Source organism: Euprymna scolopes, chromosome 16 (assembly GCF_053919585.1).
Source record: "Euprymna scolopes isolate OS-2025 chromosome 16, ASM5391958v1, whole genome shotgun sequence".
Lineage (NCBI taxonomy): Eukaryota > Metazoa > Mollusca > Cephalopoda > Sepiida > Sepiolidae > Euprymna > Euprymna scolopes.
Window position 1 is genome coordinate 5560605 of NC_136497.1, and position 25989 is coordinate 5586593.

The 25989-nt window shown below is 35.8% G+C and overlaps 1 pseudogene across 1 annotated transcript in view; it reads right to left on the reverse strand.

Annotated features, from left to right (window-relative positions):
* Nucleotides 1–5735: 5735 nt before the first annotated feature.
* Nucleotides 5736–25989, reverse strand: part of LOC145295833 (potassium channel subfamily K member 9 pseudogene) — a 324737-nt pseudogene continuing 304483 nt past the window's right edge. Inside the window, exon 2 of the transcript XR_013869891.1 lies at nt 5736–7493. The product of XR_013869891.1 is annotated as a potassium channel subfamily K member 9 pseudogene (transcript). The remainder of the gene's footprint in view (nt 7494–25989) is intronic.

The following is a 25989-nucleotide window of genomic DNA, read 5'->3' on the forward strand; positions in this document are numbered from 1 at the left end:
TCTTCATTGAGCTTATTACTTGTAACAGTTTTAACTACTGTTATAAAGAATATATATTTAAAAAGTATGCATTTTCATATACTCTGAAGATATATAAGGCACTTGTTACATGTGTGTGAGTTCGTTCCCTATAGACTCTCAAACGGCTGGGCCGATTTTTTGTTATATTTCACACAAACAAATGTATTTCATGTGTCTGGGAGCGTTCTTACATAGGTTTTGTATGGGAATACCTCCGAAAGTATCAAAATCGATTATCCAAAAAATTCAATTTAAAACGGAACACTCCGACTTTAACCAAAGTTAACACCTTTATATAGTTTAAAATCACAAGTGAATTTGAGAAATTTTATCACCACACAAACAGAAGGGCACACATATAAAATCAACAGTTGGTTGTTTGCTAAGACAGGGGTGTGTTCAAAATGAGATTTTCTGTTTAGAGCACAATTGAACCATGATACTTGACTTTTGCATTTTGAATTAAAATTCAAGACATTATAAAATGGAAGTTATAAAATCAACAGTAAGTTTTCTACAGGGCAACGTAAACTAAAATGTATAGTAAACTGTCATTACGGGGAGGCATGTGATGCTTTCTCCCAGTGCACCATGGTGTGTCCCTGACTGAACACGCAATCAATTCGATTAAAAAATCAGTGATTTTGCAGACTTTGATGACAATATGGGAAACATCGGGTCTAGTATATATGTTATAGAGGGTTGAATTGCAGTTGGCATAGGTGATTCTGGAGAGAACGGTCGGTTGTCTGGGCTTGCGAAGATGACCTCAAAGGAAAATCAGTCGGATCAGCGATCCTGAATTCAAGTGCCTTAAAACAATGTCAAAGAAGTTGGGGGATGTAGAATCTCTTGGGATAGGTATCAGCAGGACTGGCTGACATTTCAGATAATACATGGGGGGAATGTTCTGACATCAACCATGCCAATAAAATAGACAGCCAGACAAGCTGACACATTATCTCTCTGCCATTTTGAATATACACCCAACCTCGCGATCCCTCCATGCTGTCAGTGTTGTCACTGGAAAATAAACATCGTTGCTAATCATTCATTCTTGTTATGTTATTTAAAGTTTAAAAGACTTTTTGTGTTTACGTCCAATTATGGAGGCACACCTAATTTTATGGATTTCAAACAACTCCCGATTAGCAATCTGTTTTATGAATCACACACACACACACACACATATATATATATAATTTGTGTGTATGTGTGAGAAACGCAGTTATATTTTAAGAGATTTGAGTACCTATAGTGTTATCTACCGTGGGCAAAAGTTCAGTTTCCTTTGAATATCTCACAGACATCAATAATAAAGATTTATGATGTCTATTAAGGCAATAAGTCTTCATTCAGATATACTACATGTGAACTATTTATTAGATGATAAAAGATGTGTGTACGAAATTTCTAAAGTTTTCAGAATTAAGTTATTTCTTTCCTTCATCATGAGGACAACGTTTGATATAAACTCAATTTAAAGTAAGGTGCTTTTAATGATATGCGACTCCCAATGCAGTTTAAAAATTAAAATAGCCTCAACTCCCTCCTGCATGTGGAGACTCTGCAGGCATTAAGAGTTGAACCTGAATCTCATCTTCCTCATCCTCTGGTGCAGTAAAGGAGAGGCGCATTCTGACAGGAGCAGCTTCTACTTGGATGCATTTGAATATGCTTTTGGATTGATTGAGATCATTTTATAATGAAAGATGTCTGTGATGGACTGCAGGTGGTCGTATTGTCACAGACAATGAGATTGACAAATCCAGATCAAATTCAGTTGCATACCTTATATTTATTTATATGCAAATACCTTTGTAGAAAGGTATGAATCGCCTACAAACCCTCCCAATGATTTCTTAAATAGCAATTTGTTTGTAATGATTTGCATAATAAAGCAACACCCACCCTAGGCGGGATGAACCAACTTCCTCTGAAGGAGGAAGTTTCGTGAGTATGAAATTCACAAGCGGTTTCCAGTATATCCCCGCCAGGGAAGATAATGACAGTAGATAGTTGTAGCTCTTGCCGGAAGGTGTCGACGTCCTCTTACATACAGCACCTGATATTCCCAAATATTCACCCATCTCAACATTGCTTAACTTTGGTTATTTAATGAGAACTGGTCTGTCAATATGATTATATCATATATAAGATTATGCGTATATATATATATATATATATATATATATATATATATATATAAAATGGTAATTGGAAAAAAACTGAAGAAAGTGCTCAATATTATTGCAGAGCAAACATAATGTTTTATTTTATTACCGTTTTATGTGTTTAATTACACATGTTTCTGTCACCGAATCGTATTAACGATCCAGCAACTTTGTCAGACTGGACATCTGTTCAAGTCAAGTTGCTGGATCGTTAATACACATATTTCTGTTACCGAATCGTAACTAAACAGATAAAACGGTAATAAAATATATATATATATAGCACTGTATTTCAGCATTAAATAATCCAAAACGTTGTCCTGCCATAAGATTAATCAATCTGAACATTTTTCAATTTCCACAATTCAATATTATACTCAATTTTATCTACTTCGAACATTTTTATTAGCAATACATTACATTTACTATCATGGATATCATTTGGAACATTTCTCTGTTAGAAAGCATTAAGCTCCGTTACTAAATATCTACGAATGCGTGTTGTAAAATTATTTTCTATACTTTTATTAAACAATTTAGTCAAGTATACTATTTTTTCTTTATTTGTTATTTGAATTATTAAAACTATTATTGTCATCTTGCTTATCTTGGCAACATTTTGTCTGGAGTAATCTTTAATTTACTTCAGCTGCATTTTTGCAAATTTTGAAACTTTTAGTCAAACGCAGGGAATCTGAGTTTGAGTAGAAGTTTGCAAAGCATGCACGGGAAGAGGGTCGGAGGTTACAATCAGGATTAGTGTAGTAGTTGAAATAATATAATCTTCATTTTAATATTCGAAAACATAATTCCTTTATATATTTGTTGGTTTCAGTATTAAAAAAAAAATTTCTAAAAAAAGCAAAAGCAAAAGGTAATTTAAGTTAAAGAAAAGAAAGGCGTGTATATTTCTTTCTATAGAACAAACACAACAGCCTACATACACCAAGCCAACAATCATGAAGAAAACTTAAATTCGAGTTTCGTCCTACTAAAGAGCCCAAAAGAGGACGAAACACTAATTTAGATTTCCTGTTGATCGCCAACTTGGTTTGTGTGTGTAGTGCGTTGTGCAGCTGTATTATATATATATATATATATATATATATATATATATATACACATGTGTGTGTGTGTTTGAATAGATGTCTCTGCACATATTTATAAATAGTTATGTGTATTTTACGATAAAACATGTTTTACCATTTTATCATTGGAATCCTTTGAGATGACTAATTTATATATTTATTTATTTGCGGACTTACCCTCATCGTGATAGTTGTTGTTGTCTCACGACGTTTCAACCAACTATTCCTTTGCCCTTCGCCAGATGGTTAACTGCGACAGACAGACAACAACTATGGAAGGCAGTAATTGCCGAGGATGCATTTAAGAGACTCAACATTCCTATCCAGTCGCGGTTAACCACCTAACGAAGGACAGTTGGTCGAAACGTCATGGAACAACAACTGTAAAGATGAGGATGAGAGTCCGCAAGTAAAAAAGATAAAACAAGTTTTATTTCTGTGTGTTTGTAAGTCCCTGCACACTCACCCCTGCCGATGATCGGCACAAATAATTTTCTTACCCCCACCCCCCCATATCGACTATACAAGAGATTTGATGCGTCATCATCGGTTGCGAGTGTTGCTTTTGCAAGTGTTGATTTTGAATTAATTTAGTTTTAATATCTTGTTTCATTGAAATATCACAGGTTTAAAAGGGTTTCATTAAAAGGGTCTGCAATTAGAATAAAGATAATAATTATAATAAAGAAATCTCCTCGAATATACAAAGGGTGAACAGTTTTTAAAAAATGTAATTTTTTTTTTAAATTAATCATTTTTTAAGCAAAATTTATTAATGTGAGGAGTTAAATAAAAAAAAAAGGGGGGATCTAGAAAGAAAGAAAAAACATCCCATTTTTTTTTTCATTCTCACTGATATTCATTTTCTTTTTCATTTTTTTGTTATTTTTTTTAACTCATTCATCCCTCTCCTCCTGTTTCACCCCACCTCCAAATACATTTACTACATACCCTGTACAAAAGAAATAAGAAAAAGAAAGTAAAAACTAAGGGTGGGGGGAAATATTATTAGAGAGAAGATTTATATTACAATGTCATGTATCAGGGTGACCACCAACCATCACATGTATCCGTCAAGTGATGCCAAAGTCCAGGATGGTTCCGGCATTTTGGTCACAACTTGCATACATATTGTTTTCAGTGCAAATGGTTATAATTTACATTCCTGATATTCGTTCAAATATTTTTTTTTTAATTTTCATTTCGTTTTACCTGAATTGATACAATTCGCAGCAACGAGTCACGTTTTCAAACGTTTTAACATTCGATAACAATTTTGTTTTCTGTTTTTATTTAATATCTTGGACACTTGTATAGCAAAATATCTTTTTTTTCCTCCTCAAAATCCAAAAAAAGCAAGGAAGGGCTGGAGATGGAGTAGGGACAATGTGTTTTAAATGATTTACGCTATTTCTAATTGAAATATTTCCGAGAATTTCTCGTTCTTCATTAACGTCGGTGAGTAAAAAAGAAATTATTCATCCATTGCTTCAATCAATTCTTTCATTCATAAAAGATATGTAACTGCAACAATAACAAATCCAATAAAAATACGCATGACTTTGAAAAAAAAAAAAGGTTTTTAAAGTCATGTACAAAAAGATGGGTTTTCTCTTGCGGTTATTTTTTCATTTGTCTTAAGATTTTCTCAGGTTCATTCCAAACTAACATACAATTATATATATATATATATATATATATATATATATATATATATATATATCAGGCAGTAGATAAGTTTACTGAACAAAAGCAAATGTAAATTTCAATCTATTTTAAATATTTATATATTAATCTCAGCCCAATACAACAACAGTAAGAAGTTGAGCTTGACACACAAAAAAAACAAATGAAAACCGTAAATTAAAATTTACATGTCCAATTGATTTTTCGACAGAATAACTCAAAGATAATTATCTTTGAGGTAATCCATCCAAAAATAAATTTTACATGTAAATTTTAATTTACGGTTTTCATATATATATATATATATATATATATATATATAATGGCTGGTTTCTTCTGTGGAAAGTAACCCCTTGACGAGGACGTGGTGTTAACCGACCATCTGTCCGAAACATTAGCATGTTCAGTGTCGCGACCTTGTAAATATGATTAGTGAACTCTTTCAATATAAATGATGACAAATTTCAGTTTCGTTATACCAATAATTTTCTATATATCTACCCTTGCACAGTTTCTTACACGCACACACATAAGTCATGCTTCGAATAATTATATATTGATTGAAAGCATGTTAAATTGTTTCTTAGTGTGTCTTTTACCTTATTCCTCATTTCTATATTTCTTACTTAGATAGTGTTAGATTAGTATACTTTAAATAAACGCGTGTGTGTATATATATAATCCTATTTTTTTTATCCAATCATCTTTTTAGAAATGGACGAGGGTTTGGGTGGAGGAAGAAAATATTAATCCATACGAAAAAAAATTTTCAGTTTCATAAACTGTTCAAACTTTATTTTAATTTTTTTTTTTTTAACTTAATTGAAAAATGTGCCATTCTTTCAACGCCTCTTGATCATGAACATTATTTTTGCAGGCACCAAATTTAACAATAATATAAATATTTCAAATGAATAAGTCAAACTTTTAAAATGCTTTCTTTTTTTTTTTTTTTTTTTTTTTGTCTGAGTGTATTTTCTTTCTCTCAGGAATAAAATCCCATTAAAAAAGTTCTTGAATGTCACGGAATTTTTAAATTCCTTTAAGATTTTAATTTTTAAAAAAAATGTGTCTGTAAGTGTTGCAACAATTTTCCAGGCTTTCTTTCTACAGTGTGGGAGCACCAGTTTCGAGGTAGGGGATGTTGACCTTGCAAAGGAAAAACCAGCATAACCTGCTCACCTTGTAGTAGTCTTACTGGTACATTTACCAAACAAGATAGAACAAACATTTGCTTCTTTTTTTTTTTTCATTTTTATTTTTTAGGGCATAAATTCAACGCACACTTTGCAATTTCTTTTCTTTTTCGTAATAATCAACCAACACAAAGTGACGTCACACACAATCAATAAATCAATCGAACTATCAATCTTAAATGACGACAACTCATCATCGATAATAGAAAATTCATTTCACTGGTGTAGGTTGTGAGGAGATGGGTGGGGGAAGAAAATAAAACGGCGTTAGAAACTTTCCAATGCTGGCAAAAACGTTACATCGTGTGACTTGATTAAGGAGACAGAAAAAATCACTCTTGATGCAAACAAAACTGTTTTCCCCCTTTGTGATCAGTTCGCCTTCAATCTCTCCTTCTATTGTAACAGTGGAGCTCCATCAATTGTGTCGTGTTAGAAATCAACCTTTTTCGTAAATAAATGGATTTTACATACATATGTATACTCATGTACACACACATATTTTAATTTTTTTTTTCAAATGGAGGCACGTTTCCTGTTTAGAAGGTGGTGTTGTAAAAATGAATTTGTGTCTTCGAGGTCGGTATGTGAATTTTCTCGAGACCTGTTCGATACTGATTGCATCGGTAAAAGATGTGAAATCCGTCCGGGGGCCCGCGTCACTTTATACCTCGGTTTCTCCTTATGACTTCGTAGATTATAACATGAACAAGAGCAAACACTAGTTAGGTCGTTAAATTCAGGACTTTCTTGAGCCCCCGATACTACGCTTCCATTGGCTGTTATGATGTCGCCATCGAGGCGTACAGCACCTTGTGCCGCAGCAGCTGCTTCCAGCTCCTCCCGGCGCTCGTCCTCCGTGTTCATTGTTAAGAACCGGAGCACAAGTAAATTCATGGCTGCGGATATAACTGCAAGACCAAACAGGATAAATATAAGACTAAAGACAACATATTGTGGTTGTTTTTGCAAGGCGCCATTTTTTTGTAGCGCTACATAGTCACCGAAACCTATTGTCGTTAAAGTAATAAAACAGTAATAGAATGAGTTAATGTACTCCCATTTTTCATAATAGTTAAATGCCGCTGCGCCTGCTGTGAGTACGATGACCGATAGGTTCATGGCGACCAGAATGAGATTCGTTTGGGACACGTCAGAGTTCTTCATCTTAAGACACTTCTTCATTTGTTTAAGTAAGAAGGTCACGAATGTGTTAAGGCGTTCTCCCACGCTTTGGAACATGACGATGCACAGAGGGATTCCAACCAGAGCATAGAACATGCAGAATATTTTCCCGCCAACAGTCTGCGGAGTACTATGGCCGTATCCTGAAAAGAAAGAAAAATGGAATAGATTAATTTAAATTTTAGTTTGCGGTAACGCAAAAAATACACAAGTATAAGTATGTTTTACAATATTAAAATTTATTTTATTAATACAACGATTGGTATTTGTGAAAAGTGACAATTAAATTCTGACGTCTAATTCTAATTAGCCCACGGAACAGCAACCTGTAGCCGACACAAACGCTACTGCTTTCAAACATACATAGCTTTTGGCCAATAGCATCTATTCTTTATGATGGTGGTCGTTTTCAAGTAAATCTATATATTCCTTTTTTTTTTTGACAAGAAATAAAAATCCATAAATGTTTATAGTACAATAAACATCTAGACAGTTCGTCTATAAGTCTATATAAGTTCAACTGTTTTGAACTAAAAAGCCAATATTTTCCAAAAATTCCCAATATATATGTAGTGCTATTGTTGCAGAGAGTTGAAAGGGTGAAAGTGTCAATCAAGCGTACAACTAAGAAAGTAGACACACAGCAATAGCAAAGGATCGTTTAAAGAGATATCGTGTTTTCTTTTACCAAGATCAATGGAGTTCGTAAATCAGGATCTTCCAGAGCAAGAACGAGCGTCTCACGATGTTGACATTCTTGTGTCCCTGAGGTAGGATGATGTACCTCAGATTAATCTAAGCAGTGTAGACTAGATCTATTGCTGGAAACTGGTAGATGGACGTTGACGGGCACGGGCACGGCCACTGGTAGCTGGACATCAGTTTTTCTTGATTTCCTTCACCAAGTTACTCATGATGACAAACTCAAACACAATCAAAAAGTACAACGGCCGAAACGTTGTGAACGTAACAAAGATGGAAGCAACATGTATATTAATATTAAGTTAAATTCTTTATCCTTTGCTCTATAATAAAGTCCAATGTATATTTATTTGTATATCAATAAATGCGTTTCCTTTCTATCAAACAAATAAAAAGCATGTCCAACAAAACCATTTCAAAACGATTAATTAAAACAAAATCTACTACTCTATTTCCATAATGAGGCGCTTTCTCTTTTTTCCCTTTTTATAAGCCGATTGATTCGTTTTGTCTTTGTTAAAACTTTCCAGTTTGAGATGCTTTCATTTTACTTCACTGGCTAAAATACTGGTTTAGATGAATATTATGAACATTGGTGGAGCATAATTTTTTCTTATCACATTTTACAAAAGCTGCACGCTTGTATTCTCATATTAATGTATGTAGAGAATAACACAGCGGTCAAGTTCCCATCTATATGGCCTTAAGAGAAATACATTTTGTCTACTGAAAAAGCATGTGTTGGGTGTTAGAGGCATGTATTAAAGGAAATAAGGGAAAAGGTTCCGATCTCTTAATTTTGTTCAGCATGATCCTATTAATCGTCGTCTGACAAGTGATATGTTTTTCTATTTGAAAGCTCGTCAGCCATATTGATTAATTAATGACAAAACAAAAATAATGCTGTGATCTTAGCAATCTCTTATTTTGTAAATCCAATATGACAGCAGGTCAACAAGAACACCTATTTATAGGACATTTATCGCTCAGCTATCTCTCTTCATAATATATACTAGCAGGGCGCCCATCATTGCCCAGTCGTAAAATATGCTTAAATATGATATTTTGATTAATGCAGATTTCGTATTTATTATTATATTATATTGGACCCAATATATAGTAATGATTCTAAAAGTTTTGAAATAAAAAATGACTTGTGCACGACCACCGAGAATCGAAACCCAGAACGTTTGATTTTTGTTCCTTAATGACTTAGTTATGTGTTGTCTCGTGAAGCAACAGTGAAAATAAGAACAATCAAGTCGAGGTTCGGTTAAGGAACAAGTGTATTGACAATAATGTACAAAGATAAGAAAGCGTGTATATCTGCTGGGCACTCGCCTAGCAGTTGAAGTGCAGTCGCATCTCTCTCACCGCTGTTGGAATTGCTAGCGCTATTTGTAGTGTTAATCGGTGTAAATACCTCTGTTCACGGAAGGCCGGTATAACACTATGAAAACATGTTTGCTGCAAGGTTAAAAATTAAATCATGAACCAATAGCTACTATGCATAGCCGTAATGTCGGCGTTCGGTCTTCACCAAGCAAATATTTAATTTTTTATTTTTCACACTTTTGTGCCGATTTTTCCGGGCTAAAACCCAAATATAAAGTTTCGCATGGGTTTAAATATCTTATATATGAAGTTTCATGTCTGTAGATCAAAAACTCTAGAAGGAATTGGGTAGGCAAACCTTTTTAAACAGAAATATATACGTATACATAAATATATATGGAAAGATTTTTGTGTTTACTATAACGTTTTTACACAAATATTACACAAGTATACATGTAGAATATCTGCATGAATATAATTACACGTAATAGTTAACTAAAGATGATCATTCCATATGAAAACCAAAAAATTAATAGGGAATTAATTAAAATGAATGTTTAAAAGAATATGCAAATTAGCTATATCTTTTGCAGATGAATGTAATTCCACGACCCATATATAACAAAGTTGTATTTTCTTTTTAAATAAATAGAAAAAAGGCTCGCCTTTTTTCTTATTGGCCTTCGGACCAAGATCTTTTTCTGTTATCAAAGTGTAGTATCTGTTCTGCAGATGCTGCACTTAAGGTAATTTCTCCCGGTCAATGGAGGGGAAACCCTCTATACTGGGACAATCATCATTTTTGGACCCAACCAGAGTGCCCCTTTTGCCTTTCTTTCGGGTAGCTGGTTTAACCCCACATTAAAAACGACCTCGTGTCCCATTTTGCTTTGGTCAGAAAGCAAATAAATACTAATAGAAAAAAGGTGAGCCTTTTTTCTTCTTGGCCTTCCGGCCAAGATCTTTTTCTGTTATCAAAGTGTAGTATCTCTTCCGGCAGATACTGCACTTAAGATAATTTGTACCAGTCAATGGAGGGGAAACCCTCTATACTGGGACAATTATTATTTTTGGTAACCAGAGTGCCCCCTTTTTGCCTACTTTTAGGGGAGCTGGTTTTTACCTCACATTAAAAACGGCCTTGTGCCTAATTTGCTCAGTGGGGGAGCAAATAAACACCATCTCTTCCGGCAGATACTGCAATCAAAGACTATATGTGGGGTCAACCCCACATATCAGACCATTGCTCTTGAGCAATCAGTTTTCGTCAATGTAGGGGAAACCCTTCATAGCAATTGTCACTATCCAGTTCTCTTCCCTCATTCTCCACATTAAAAAACGGCCTTGTGCCTAATTTGCTTAGTGGGGAAGCAAATGAATAACTAAATAAATAGAACACTACCATCTATGGTAGCACATCTAAGACAGTAAACGGCCAAGTTCTCTCTGATTCTCTTTCCTCAGATTTTGAGCACGTGGTACAATGGGGAAAGGAGTGGCTGGTTACTTTTAATGCATCTAAAACCAAGCTTCTCTCTTTACATCATGAACGTTCTGATCCCCATCTGGCATCAGTTGAAATGAATGGCTCTCGTCTTGAGGAGGCCTCAAGTTTTGACAAGCTTCTGGGCTTGACCTTTACTCCTGATCTTAAATGGAGCAGGTACATGAAATCTGTTGCCAAGGCTGCTGGAAAAATGGTTGGATCCTTCTATCGATCCAGTAGATATCTCACTGCTGATGCAATTCCCTATTTATATAAGAGCCAAGTACGTCCAAGGCTGGAATACTGTTGCCACATCTGGGCAGGAGCGGCTAGAAAGGACTTGTCCTGCCTTGATAGAGTTCAAAATAGACTTCGTAGCCTTGTAGGAGATGCTCTTTTCTCTTCCCTGTAACCTCTTTCTCACAGAAGAGATGTTGCGAGTTTGTCTCTGCTGTATCGTTATTTTCATGGAAGGTGTTCGACTGAGCTTCAGTCTATGGTCCCCCCCCCTCGACAAACTTTCACAAGAAACACTCGTCTAGCTGAAAACACTATCAATAATTCCCCCCACTCTTTATTTGTGCCTAAACCTAAACGTAGATTCCATGAACAAAGCTTCTTTCTTAGAACTGCACGCCTATGGAATTGTCTTCCGTTTTCCTGCTTTCCAGCTGACTACAATATGGTTGGCTTCAAGTCTAACGTAAACAAGTTCTTGATGAAGATTTGAATTTGTTGGGACGTGTTCTTACATTGATGATACCATTGGAATACAGAGCAGCAAGAGTAATTTCAGTCGTTAGGAATGGGTGGATAAAGTCAGAAAGTTCTGTTGAGGACATGCGATGCATGGAGAGAATTGATATGAAAATAATAAGAGACGTGTAATGCATGTTAAAAACATGCTTAGATTTGATTACCCCATAGAATGATTTAATCTAAGCATTATAGAGAAATGTGTGTAGAAGAGGAGACTTTGATAGTATGGTCACGTTAAAAGAATAGACAAGAGTTCTTGGGTTAGTAGATATAGAACAGATAAGGTTTAGTTAAACACTCGTCTATCTGAAACCACTATCAATAATTTTCCCCACTCTTTGTCTGTGCCTAAACCTAAACGTAGATTCCATGAACAAAGCTTCTTTCTTAGTTCCACAGGCGTGCAGTTCTATGTTCCGTTTTTCTGCTTTCCAACTGACTACAATATGGTCGTCTTCTAGTCTAATGATGAGTCGTCTCCTTAAGTAATCCAATTTACCAAATTTCCACTACTAACGATTACTATATTTTCCCATTGACTTCCATACACTCATTAACCCTTATCCTCGAGTGGTTCCGGGCCTTGATAAGTGATGACTCCTTTAAAAAATATGTTCACAGTGGAAGGTCAAGGAAAGCATGGGAAGAAGTAATAAAACAGGACTTGAGGACTAAATAAAGACCTGTCCAAGATGGGTTACTTTGGAAGTGAATTTTTAAAAGCCATCTAACACATGCCTGCATGTAAGACGAAGCGAATTTGTGCATCAAAATCTGTATAATAAAAAAATTAAAATATCAGCAAAATAATTTGCTAGTAATGTAAGGGTCGAGTTTGCAGTAAACGCCTTGTGACATATGCTACCTCCCTTTAAAGGAGGAGATAGCACCAGGGAGGATGGTATCATGATCACAAAACAGATTCTACACTCTCCTGAATTGAACATTAGAATGATAATACAATAGTACAATTAATGGAAGTAGTTGTATAGGTTCGGCTTTAGACAGATACTAAATCTCCATTAGTAACATTTTACAATTGTTTACAAATTGTTTAATTATGGAAAGGCTTAATTGCCTATAACCAAATTTATCAAATTTAAACGATCAGTAATAATTGGGAAGAGCCTTGTAAAACTGCAATAGCTCAGACCCACAAATACTCCAATGCAATAAAAACTCTGAAAGCTGAAACTAGATATTACTTGAATTAAAGTAATGCAATTAAAACGGTTTTTGATGTTGTGGAGTTGAACAGTAAGTACTTAAAATTCGTTTTACTTTAAGGAATCATGAGAATTTTGTGTGATCTATGGTAGATACCAGGGATTGGAGATCAGCCAAGCACCTACCACAAAACAATGATACAGTAGCGAGAGGTCAGCAACATGTCTTTTTCTGTGTTAAAAAGGCTGTAGGGACAAGAGATTATCTGACTAGATTTCAAAGTCGAATTTGTACTCTCGTCAATACAGAAGGGTGCTACGAACATCATCTCTCCAGATATGACAGCAGCACCCCCATCTTAGCTCATATCTGGCTCTTATACATGTAGAATGTTGCATTATAAGTAAAATACTTTCTGAGGCAGTAAAATGTGTCAACCGTTTTTCAGCAAGATTTAATACAAATTTATGTTATTTACCTCTTTAGAATGTTAGACACAAGTTCAGATGTGGATTGGATAAAATGCTTTCTGTGGAATGAACTCTATTCGAACTTAGCATACCTAGGTTTTCAGTTTGTGTCGTTAACCACTGTCCCAATCAAAGTTGTGATCCCATATATATGTAGAAAAATATGTACATCTCGTTAACCTCAAAGGTCAACAAATCGCCATGTATGTAATCCATTTCCCTCGCACCTTTTTTTAACTTTGTTTTTTTCCCCACTCCAAATAAGCCATATTTCCATTTGAAACGTAAAGACCTATTAGGTATCATATCTAACAAAGGACTGTGGGAAGTTGAATAACAAGATGTCTGTTCACATTACATTTAAACTTCTGCAGGTTGATACAGTCAAGGAAGCAGGAAACGGAGAAAGAATTCCAAAGTCTAGCAGTCTAAGAGCAGAAAGCCTTCCAGCATCTAGTGATCTTAACAGTGAAGCAATGGGATTTTGCCGCTTGTCAGGTTAGTCGATGGTATTATGTTGAGGGGGCACAAGTGTTCAGAGTTCATCAGAGCACATTCCATTAAAATACTTGTAAAACAAACACATGGATGCAGCATTACGGCGATAGGACACAGGTTTGAACTAGTGCCAGATCGATTAGATTTTAAGAGTGAGAAACTAGTGGTAGATGCACTAGCCCAGCTGTGGCAAAATTACTCAATCTATTGGCGAATTGAAGCTTTGTAAATATATAGGATGCTCTCTGGTATGAGTAATTTTCTAGCATCTTAGAGGGAGCCCGCCGCCTTTGAAGCAACCCTTGCCCTCTGTATTTGTTCCAATTCATGTTACCTGTGAATGCAAAGCCGAGGAGTTTAAAGGCTGGTTTCTCAGGTAGGGTGTTTGATATTTGTCATGACAATCGATGATGAAAAGGTTTTTTGTAGTTGTTAAAGGAAAGAAGCTTACTCTTAGTAGCATTAAATGTTACCATCCACTAGCAACCTAATTTCACTACCAACTGAAGGTGTTTTCTTTGATTTCTGCCATTGTTTTGCATATGTGTCCATTCGTTTTTCCCTCAAGTCTATTATAAAGCATGGTGTGATGTCATTTTGAGAAAATATTTTATTTTCAGACGATTTTTGTTTCTTTATAGTCTAAAATAACATTTTCTTTTCATCTATTTTCAATATGTTAACTTGAATACACATTTAAAAAATAATCGACGTCGGTGAGTAAACTCGTTTCTAGGTAGAAGAGCCGTTTTTGAAATTTAATTTGAGCCAAGCTTGTTCATCAGTCTGAAAAAAAAAATCACATCCCTTGGAAAATTTAAACAAGTAAGGATTAGTCCTACTCCCTTGACGTAAATATCCTCACTTGATAATCAGCTAAATCCCACCCTTTCACTGTTGAGGTCACACATTTTGGCGGACATTTTTGAGGTCACACATTTTGGCGGACATTTTTGAGGTCACACATTTTGGCGGACATTTTTGAGGTCACACATTTTGGCGGACCTTCTACTTTAATAGCTTATTCTTCAAACTGCTAGCATTCTGAATTCCCTACATTTCCCTGTTTCTCTTACTTTACCATCATGCAGATGTTTAAATGTAATGTTAGCAAACATCTTTCTGCATAGCTCCCAACTTAGGATGCCCTATGTATATGGCTTCAAATCTATGTTGGAGTGGCAATGTACCTTGTTTAAGGTGAATTAACGAAAAACTAATAACATTAAAGTTATTGGCACACAATTTTTATCATTTATTTATATATATATATATATATATATATATATATATATATATATATATAAAATAATTGGATTTTACTTGTGCAAATGGAAATTCAATTAACTTTCTTGAAGTTATATATTTAGATTTTACTGTCACTGGATTATTTATCTTCCACCAGACTATCCATTCACGTGTAATCACCTTTTTCTTCACCATATTTTTTCTTCACCATATTCCCTCTGCTTCACTTTTTTGTTATCAAGTAATCTTTGACTTTGTTTCATCAAATACTTTTGCATGCAAAATCTGATCCTGCATTTTGGTAATTCCTACCCTCTGATGAGAAGGAAAGTATTTCTTCGAAACTCTGCAGATTAAGGACTATCCACTTATCAAGTGTTTCCTTTTCAGATTAAATATGTTTTTAACTCTTTTTCAAAGTGTTTTTTTAACATGTTAACTGTTTGCTCGTATACATATATATATACACACACACACTAGCAGAGATACCCGACGTTGCCCGGGATTGAATAATAATCAATGACTGTTCAACTTTTGCCAGCAAAATCGGTGAAATCCCTTTTCAATCAAATCGATTGCTTTCTTGCTCTAGTCAGGGACCCTTCACATATTATAATTTGGAACTGCGATTGTCAGTTATTATTTGAATAAATAATCATTAGAGAAAAAGAATGTTCAGAGAAAATGTTTGAACGGCAAAAATTAAGTATGATACTTAATTACAGTTAAGAATTTAGTTTTCATAAACAATGGATTTTTGGAATTCAGTTAACAATAGCAAAAGAATTTAGATACGTGGCAAGGATCAGGTTATGGTTCCTTGTGCTGCCTTGTATATAATAACGTAGTCACGTAGACCAATTTAGAGTTCAGTCAGTTGGGTTCTACTTAGCAACAAATAGCACAAGTTATCATCTCTGCATTCAGAAGCTTTGGAGAGACACAACCTTAGCATGATGTAGAACAAAAGAAATGAAAACGCTTTGTAGCTCTGATGGAAATCAGGAATAAAGTTATAATTATATATATATATATATATATATAATTATAACTTGGTTTTTGGCGTTTCTTCGAAGGGAGACATTTGTTGCAAGACTTCAAGGAAGAGACATGTCCGAGTGAGGGAACTATTCGCAACTGTGATGAAGATGAGTGCTTTGTCTGGCTCGGTAACATGCAGACATGCATATATACTTACACCATATTAATATTATATACACACAGTTGTGCGACATATTGACATCCATTATATAGACCATCGACTATATAACATGCAATGCACCAAGAGGAAGCTTCATATGCCTCCCCGTATATTATAGTCTATAGAAAATTTACTGTTGATGTTTTAAAGTTTTTATATAATAGTTTCAATTCAAGTTTAAAATGCAAAAATCAAGTATCGTGGCTCAATTGTGCTCTAAACAAAAACATATGTTCCCACGTGCAAATTTTATAGCAAGCGCCACTCTTCCCAATGGTTTACTTCTACTTGTGCAGCCGCCATCGCGCAAAGGTAGCATGCGTACCGCATATTTAACTGACATAAGTCCAGTTCAAACAGAGAGAAGTATATAGAAGCCAGAAGTAACTGTAAGAAAGAAAGAATTTACTGAAACCACCAAAAAAAGCATCAAAGCACAGAAAATAGGAACCCGTGATTTCTGGAAAATCTACAATAGTGTAGTAAATAATGGGCAATCAACAATTCTCCAACTATCCAACAATCATGAGGTTGTTTGCTCTGCAACTGAGAAGGCTAACATGCTTGCCAGTCGGTTTGCCTCAAACTCCATACTGGACCCTGCCAACCATCCCCTTCCTGACTATTTGTTGCGGACAGACGCCACACTAGACGATCTGAAAATCATCCCTTCTCGGGTGTATGCTATCATAAGAAATCTTGACACTGCAAAAGCATGTGGACCTGATCTCATCCCGGCTGTGCTATTAAAAAAGTGCACTGCCAAAGTAGCTCCAGTTCTCTCTAAACTTTACAACAAATGCCTTAATGAATCTTGCTTTCCTGCCTGCTGGAAAACTGCTTCTGTGGTACCAGTTTTCAAAAATTCTGGCAAAAAAACTGCCCCAGTGAATTATCGACCCTTTAGCCTCCTCCCACTTTTCGCCACAGCAGACATCCTAACTGTAATCTCAGAACGTATATACCATTCACTGGACAAAGCAGGGGAGGGTAGAGCGTTAGCTCTAGATATATATAAGGCTTTTGACAGGGTATGGCATGAAGGTCTTCTCAGGAAAATCAGACCATATGGTATCACTGGAAGAATACATAACATTATTAAATCCTTCTTAGATAGGTTGTCCTTGACGGTTGTACATCTTAACAATATAATATAAATGCAGGAGTGCCTCAGGGGTCTATCCTTGGACCTCTGTTATTCCTAATATTCATAAATGACCTCCCTGACAAAATTGTATGTGAGATGGGTATATATGCTGATCACACCACGCTTTATAACAGACATGACAGGAAAAAAATGAACACATATCTAAAGAAATGGCAGAAACACTAGAGGATGACCTCCGATCTAAAGTGGAATGGGGACATAAATGGACGATCACCTTCAATGCTGCCAAGACTAAACTAGTTTCCTTCAATAATTACAAGAAACCTTCTCTACCACCAATAGCAATGGTCAATGACTCTTTATCTGAAAGTACATCTTTTAAACTCCTCAGCCTAACGCTCACGGGAAACATGAGTTAGAACAATTACATTGAGAGTATCGCCAGGACCGCTGCGAAGAAGGTAGGTTCTCTCTACCATGCTAGAAAGATACTAACGCCCGAAAGTATCCTATACCTCTATAAGGCCACCATTCGCCCATGTATGGAGTATTGTCATATTTGGGCTGGTAGTACTTTAACAGTAAATGCTCTAACGAACTGCAAGCACTTGTGCCCCCTCGACGTAAATACACCCGACAAACCCAACAAGCAGCTAAATCCCACCCCATTCACAGTAGAGATCCTTAGATGTAAGGAGCCTTCTACTCCAGTAGTTTCTTATCCAGAACAGCTAGACTTTGGAATTTCCTTCCGGGTCCCTGCTTCCCCAACTGTACTGACATGCAGAAGTTCAAGTGCAACGTGAACAGACATCTTGCTGCCCAACTCCCTACATTGTACCCCTGATGCCTATGTCCCTGATAGTAGCCCCCTGTAAAAAAAAGTGGCAATGTACCTTGTTTGGGGTGAAAATGTAATAAAAATTTTTTTTTTAAATGTGTCCTCGTCTTATCAAAAAACCTACTGTTGATTTTATATGCTGGACACTTCTGCTTGTTCAGTGATAACTTTTCAAATGCACTTGTGATGTTAGGTTGTATAAGAGTGTTCACTTTGATCAAAATCGGACGATTTCTTCTTAAATTGGATTTGTTTGATTATCGATACTTATTTGGGGCATTCCATTACAAAATCTCCTGGACACATCAAGTACATTTATGAGAAATTTTTAAAAAGTCGGCCAGCTCAGTTGTTTTGGAGTCTGCAGGGAATAAACTCTCACACACACACGCACATATGCACACACAAAAGTGCCTTTTACATATAAGTAGATATATATGTATACATGGAGAAATAAGTTTCCACTAAGTATAATGCAATACTCATCTATACAAAATAGTTCACTAAGTTATTAGTAACATAAAAATATATGAATACTATAATTTCTCCTAATCAGAGTATGTTTCATGCCTTTTCATATCCGATGCTTCACAAACTTGATAGGTTTTACTTTAATTTGTTTCATCAAAAGCAGGTTTTCTCATGGTCTAGTCCAATAGAGTAGTCTTTCATAACATTCTAAAATGATAGAGAAACAGGGGAGACGACTCTGCTCTTATTTATTTTTACAAGTTTTATAAAGCACTGGGGGGGGGTCGACTTTGCCTGGGCGTAAATAGGATTTTAATTTGTCCAGATTTCGTATATATTATTGTAAGGTCGTGATTTTCAAAGTAAAAAAAAGTATTTGAGTAAAATCGAAAGCAAAACTGTAGCATTTAAAGCATTGTACCAACGTGACACGCACATGAACTGATGAAAAATTAATAAACAAAGATGAATTTACAAAATTTATAACGATTCTTTCAATTTTTACCCATATTTGACACGTTAAAAACTATTTTAACCGACTAAATACCCATAAAGAACAGTACATAAAAAATTCAATCATTTGAGGCACCTAGCGCAGCTCTGTGACTTTTAGTTTCGGGAGAGATAATTTGAAAATATGAAGACAGATAAACAGACATATAACCGTTTATATATTAGAATTTCCATCTGAAAAATGTGATAAACGTTGTTTTCAAAGCTTTTAATTTGCTACTAGAAACAAGTATCATAGACTTATCGTAAAACCGCGTGTATAATCAACGTGTATATAATTTTGTAAGCGTAAAAATACACTTGGGCAGGTAGTCTATAGATTTTAATTTTACTAACAGTTGAAAATCAATAAGTATTCATCATTTTAACATTAGTACTACTGTTTGCTTGCTCTCTTGCAAATCTATATAATTATAAAACGCAACCTTGTAACAGGTGTTGTAAACCAACATCTGGTTTACGACTTCCAGTTGCGCATGCGTACATAAACATAAACTCATAGCGTTATACGGAAATGAACGATGTAAAAAAAAAAGCAGAAAGTATTAACTGTTTATTTGGATAATTTAAACACGAGGAAAAAATTGGGACGCTGAAAATATACACAATAAAACAATACGGTTTATTGTCGCGTTGATTATTTATTTGTAACGCAAAGTAAAAAAATATATTTACAAATAAATAATCAACACGACAATAAAATGTATTGTTTTACTGTGTACGTTTTCAGCGTCCCGACAGTGTACATTTACCTATACATATGGCAAGCCACTTTTAATTCAATGGCTGTAAGTTTTTTTTTCAAAAATAAACAATTATAAGCAGAACGACTCATAGAAATCTATTTATATTCTTTATCATTTTAATATACTTTCATAGAAATCTTTCTGTTATGTCACAAAACTATTTTCTTTACGTCATAAATGTCACGCTCATACATTAATTCCATAGCTAATACAACATACTGACCCAACGGGTCACGGGTAGTCTAGTTTGTCATAAAACTGATGATTAATGTTATCATTGAAGCAGAGATGTGCGGTAAAAACGTCACAAAAAGATTACGTCATTTCTGAAAAGACGGAAATCTTTTATCTAAACAAAATGTGACCCCCCCCCCTGCCGAACTGTTACCTAGCTGTACCTATCTGGTGTTGTCCAGGAATCTTTTTACTTTCATTTTTGTTTTGCTCAATACCACTACCTATCCATCCACTGCCATTTTCTTTTTTTGTGCGAGTAATTTGTCGGAGAAAATATTTACAGTTTTAGAAAGTTAATTCAATAACGAAATATGTTGTGTTAAGATGATCGATTTTCCTCCAAAATCGAAAGCACGTTATTAATTTCGTGTGAGAAAATATTTACATTTTTGGAAAGATGATTCGATGACAGAATATGTTTTTTGTAAAATAATTGAATTATTTTTCTTTTTTTACTCGGATAACAGTAAACACACACACACACACACACACACACACACACACACACACACACACACACACGAAATGTCACCTTTGTTTTCTGTGTTGTCTTTTTGGTGTGTTAGGTGTACGATGCAATTGTCTGTCATTCGAATTAATGTAAGGGACCGAAATAGGAAACTACAGCAAAAGAAAACCTTGTTCAAGTGTCATCTTGACGTATCACACATTAGAAGGAATACAAAAACTAATAATGAGGATTTATTGATTCATTATGTTAAAAATGGACAAAAATGATAAAAAACGCTATGAATTAACTTTTGTTTCAAATAAAGTAAAATGAAACATGATGTATGCATACGTGATTTTCAATATGTAAGGAAGCAATGTGAAAATTTGATTCAAACGCTTTTTAAATTTTTCATGTATCTTATTTTGGAAAAAAATTTTTTTCTGTAAATGACAACATAAAATCTTAAGTAATGGATATATCTGCCAGGATATTTATTTTTAGCTCGTTAAAAAGTTGTAGCCTATTGACATAGAGTAAGTTCTTTATGCCAAATTGATGGTTCAAAATAGTTAAATTTGTACTCATTTTTTGCCATTAAAAAACTAACCCCTATCTGTGCACCAAATGCATAGCATAATACTTAGTTTGCTGCACCTTATTAAAAATAAAGGTCCCTACAAAGTTTTAGATAGATCATCCAGTACTTTCTTAGAAAACTTGCAGAGTAAATGTGGTATTGCAGGTGATGTATGTACTGGCTTGAACCAACTGCTTGTGCTCAAGTTAAGTGCAGAGAGGGCCAAGGGTAAAAACTGACATGCTTCAAACTCATTGACTTCCATTGATAACACCATGCATCTGCATGCTAGCAGGGACCACGAGGCAGGTCCGTGCATTTTGAATGTAAACTGGTTAACGGAATCTTAATCATCGGCACATCCACCTTAAAATAAACAGACGACACACTTGTGTACAGTCTAGAGTTTTCAGCGGAATCATAGTCATACGTTCTGACTAAAGAAGTTTTTAACTAAGAGAATCTTGATTCGAGATAAGAAAACAGAAAAAGAAGTAAAGAGATCTGAATCGATTCAGTGATACAAAGGTCCTGTCAACGATGGAAGAAATAAAACTTTCTCCAAAAAATAAAATAAATTTGTGTTTTCGGGAGCATGCATGAATCGTTGCAAGGGGGTGCCGACTGAAGAAAGAAAAAAGGTACATGTATTATATTTAAACTTCCGCATATCAGTACAACCAGGGAAGCAGGCAGCAGGAAGGGAATTCCAAAATCTGGCTGTTCGAAGGAAGAAACTATTAGAATAGAAAGCTTTCTGGTATTTATTATTTCTTGGTATCAACAGCGAAGGGGTGAGATTTTATTGCTAAGCGGGTTTGTTGGGGGTACAAGTGAAACAAGTTCATCAGCACACATTTCATTAAAATATTTGTAAAACAGGCACAGTGATGCAACATTGCAGTGATGAGACAGGAGCCGGAGCTTAGTTGATAAAGTGGGACCGATTAGATTGACAACTCTTTTTTGGACTTTATCTAAGAGGGAGAGACTAATGGTAGATGCACCAGCCCAGATGTGGCAACAATACCCCATGCATCGGCGAATGATGGCCTTGTAAACGTACAGGATACTGTCAGGCGTAAGTAGTCTTCTATCTCGATAGAGAGAACCCACCTTCTTTGCAGCAGCTTTTGCAATGTCCTCTATGTATTTGTTCCAGTTCATATTGCCCGGGAATGTTAGGCCGAGGAGTTTGAAGGTAGAATTCTCAGGTAGGGTGCTATTTGTCATCGATATAGGGGGTGGGAGAGTCGTCTTGTAATTGTTAAAGGAAAGCAGCTTAGTTTTCCTAGCATTAAATGTTACCATCCATTTGTGGACTCATTCTACTATAGTCTGGAGGTCATTTTCTAACAATTCTGCCATTGTGTACATCTGTTCTTCCCTCATGCATATTATAGAGCGTTGTATCATCAGCAAATATACCCATCTCGGACACAATATTATCAGAGAGGTCGTTTATAAATATCAGGAATAATAATGGTCCAAGGATCAACCCTTGAGGTACTCTTGCATTAATGTCATGCTGCTTGGATGTACGTCCGTCAATGACAACCTGTATGCTGCTATTGTCTAAGAAAGATCTAATTATATTTAGTATATGTCCAGTTATACCGTACAATTTAATTTTCCTTAGCAGCCCTTTATGCCAGACTTTGTTAAAGGCCTTGGATATATCAAGGGCTACAGCCCTGGCTTCACCTGCCTTATCCAGTACATGGTAAATGCGTTCAGAGATGACTGTTAAAATATCTGCCGTACGACATTGTATGAATCCACTGTTTGTCAGAGAGAAGATTTGCTTTTGCGAGGTGATGAACTAGTGCTTGATTAATTAAGGCCTAAAAGATTTTAGTGAAGAATGGGACGAGACTAATGGGACGATAATTGAGTCTGTTTTTTCACAAGAATTCTTGTACACTGGTACCACACGGTTTGACAGGATGGTCTTATAAAAATCAAATCCTATGGTATTATTGGACGTATACTTAAAATAATCCAATCCTTCTTAGATAAGAGAAAAATCTAGGTTTTCCTCGATGGTCGTTCATCAATACAACATGACATAAATGCAGGTGTGCCACAGGGGTCGATCCTTGGGCCTTTATTATTCCTGATATTCATAAATGATCTCCCCCATAAAATTTTCTGAGATAGCGATATTTGCTCATGACGCCATGCTCTATAACAGACTCAAAGTGAAAACTAATGAACTGATATCTAAAGAAATTACTAAAACTCTTCGGGAAGACCTCCAGTCTGTAGTGGAATGGAGCCGTAACTGGTTAGCAACGTTCAATACTGCCAACAGTAAGCTTATTTCCTTTAATAATTACAAGAAACCTTCTCAACCACTGATTGCCTTGGCCAAAGAAAACTGCCTGAAAGTTCCTAGGGTTAACATTCACGGACAACATGCACTGGAATAAATATATTGAGGAAAGTGGTCTCTCTCTACCTTACTGAAAGGCTACTTAGAGTATCCTGTATCTCCACAAGGCCACGGTTCGCCCATGGATGAAATCTTGTTGCCACATCTGAGCTGGTGCATCTGCCAGGAGTCTCTCTCTCCGAGATAGGGTTAAAAAAAAGCAGTCGCCAAACTTGTAGTTCCTGAACTATCAACTAAACTCCTGTCCCATCGCATCGTTGTGCCTGTTTTACAAGTATTTCAATAGCAAATGTTCTGATGAATACAAAGCACTAGTACCCCCTCGACGACGATACTCTCTACAAACAAGCAGCAAAATCCCACCCTTACATTGTAGAGATCCCTAGATGCCATAGAGCCTTCGGCTTGAATACCTTTATCCATTGGACTGCTTCATTTTGGAATTCCCTCTCGAGTTCCTGCTTCCCTGATTGTACTGAAATTCAGAAATTCAAATGTAATGTAAACAAACACTGCTTAACTCCCAAAATAGTACCCCTGCATATTTGGTCTCAAATAGTAGCTCCTCTCGAGTAAGCTTTGTTTGGGGTGAAATAGCAAAAAAAAAAAAAGTTTATTTAAGCATTCTTTTCAATAAATATTTCAGTTTTCGCTTTCAAAAGCAACAAAATTTGTAGCGCTTTCACCTTTCTAGCATAAGTTTGTGACGTACTAGTAGCAACAACTATAATATATATATAATTTTTATATATAATGTTAAATGCTATTGTTTTTTTTTGTTTTTTTTTAAATTAGTATCTTTTCATAAAGATTATAGAGTTGTCTAATCTATCTCCCTTAAACTTAAACACTTAGAAATGTAAACATTCATTAGCATTATGTTTGGCCAACTCTAACTTGAAATATTCTTAATTAACTTAAAGTATCATTGCACGATCTCTACCAAAGAAGTGTGGGAGCCCTTTCTAGTCTCACACAAAAACACACGTTCACATTTCAAGCCACTTTTCTTGTCATATACATATGCGCGCCCATGTACATATACGCGCCCATGTACACACACGTAGATATATTAACGTTCGCGTACATACACTCACATTCACGTGTATACAGACACACGCTAACGTACACACATGTACTCACATACGTGCACACGTACGCACACAAGAACAACGTCACTTCCCCTTTCAAAGGAAATCCACACATGCGCAAAAGACCACCGGAAACAATTATAAAAGCAAGAGCAATAAGCAGCATCTTTCTTTTCGGAGCAGCTCTCGAGCTGAGAGGTTCGACAAACCAGCTGCCTCCTTTTCGGGAGGCGCACGCTTGCACGCGTCACATCCCCTGCTACTATGTATGGGGCACCAGCTAACAGATAGAAAACCTATAAAGTGTACATACTATCTCCATGGCCTGGATTGCCTTTTTCTCATTCTCTCTCTATACTACAATAGACTTTCCTCCTCACCAGCTAACAGTGAGAGACGCACACCAAACTGGATTGACTTTCTCTCTTTCTCTCTCTACAACAATAGACTTTCCTTCTCACCAATAAACAGCAAGAGACGCACGCCAAACTAAACACGTGTAGTACCCTTTTCTTTCACTTGTTTCTTCACAAAATAAATTCTAGTTCGTTTAATTCAATTTAACACGTAGTTCGTCTCTTTCTCAATTCAATTCATTTTTCCTAATTTGAACCACCTCAACAAATTGGTGACACCCGAACGCGAGAGGAACACGCATTTCCTTCTATACCCTACACCAGTCCACTATAAATTGGCAACACCCGAACGTGAAATGAACACGCATTTCCTTTTTCCTTCTATAACCACAAATCCATAACAAACCGGCGACCGACCGATGTACAAGCATGGTGACCCTACCTTTTTGAAATTGTTTTGAAAGAGACGCGCGTTTTGTTTGATAAAGAAAAAAAAGAACATTTCAACAAAGAAAAACAAGTGAACTACTATCGACAAGAACCTCAACGAACTACAAACAACAATGACGTAACCTCTCGTCAGACTTGGCAGAAAAATAAACACGGAGCTGTCAGCTTCATACCGAAAATAAAGAAAATTCGAGCTCGACAAATATTTTTCACGGTTTTCTGACATTACCCTGCAACAAACGCGAGGAGCAAAATCACATAGGCCTATGCAATTCTCTCCCGCACAGCAGACGCAACAACAAAAAAAAAACAATTACAGGACATCGCTATCAACACATAGGAAGAAGCTTAATTAACAATGAGTTGAGATGCACCTCGCACACGGATAAACTCACAACTGGAAGTTTCGTTGACACCGGCAACTGGAAACTCGTCCAACACCAATGAATGCACAACAAACGCCTGTACAGCCAATGTACACACACTACCGCAGACTCACATGCGAAGATAACGGCAACTGGAAACCCATTCAAC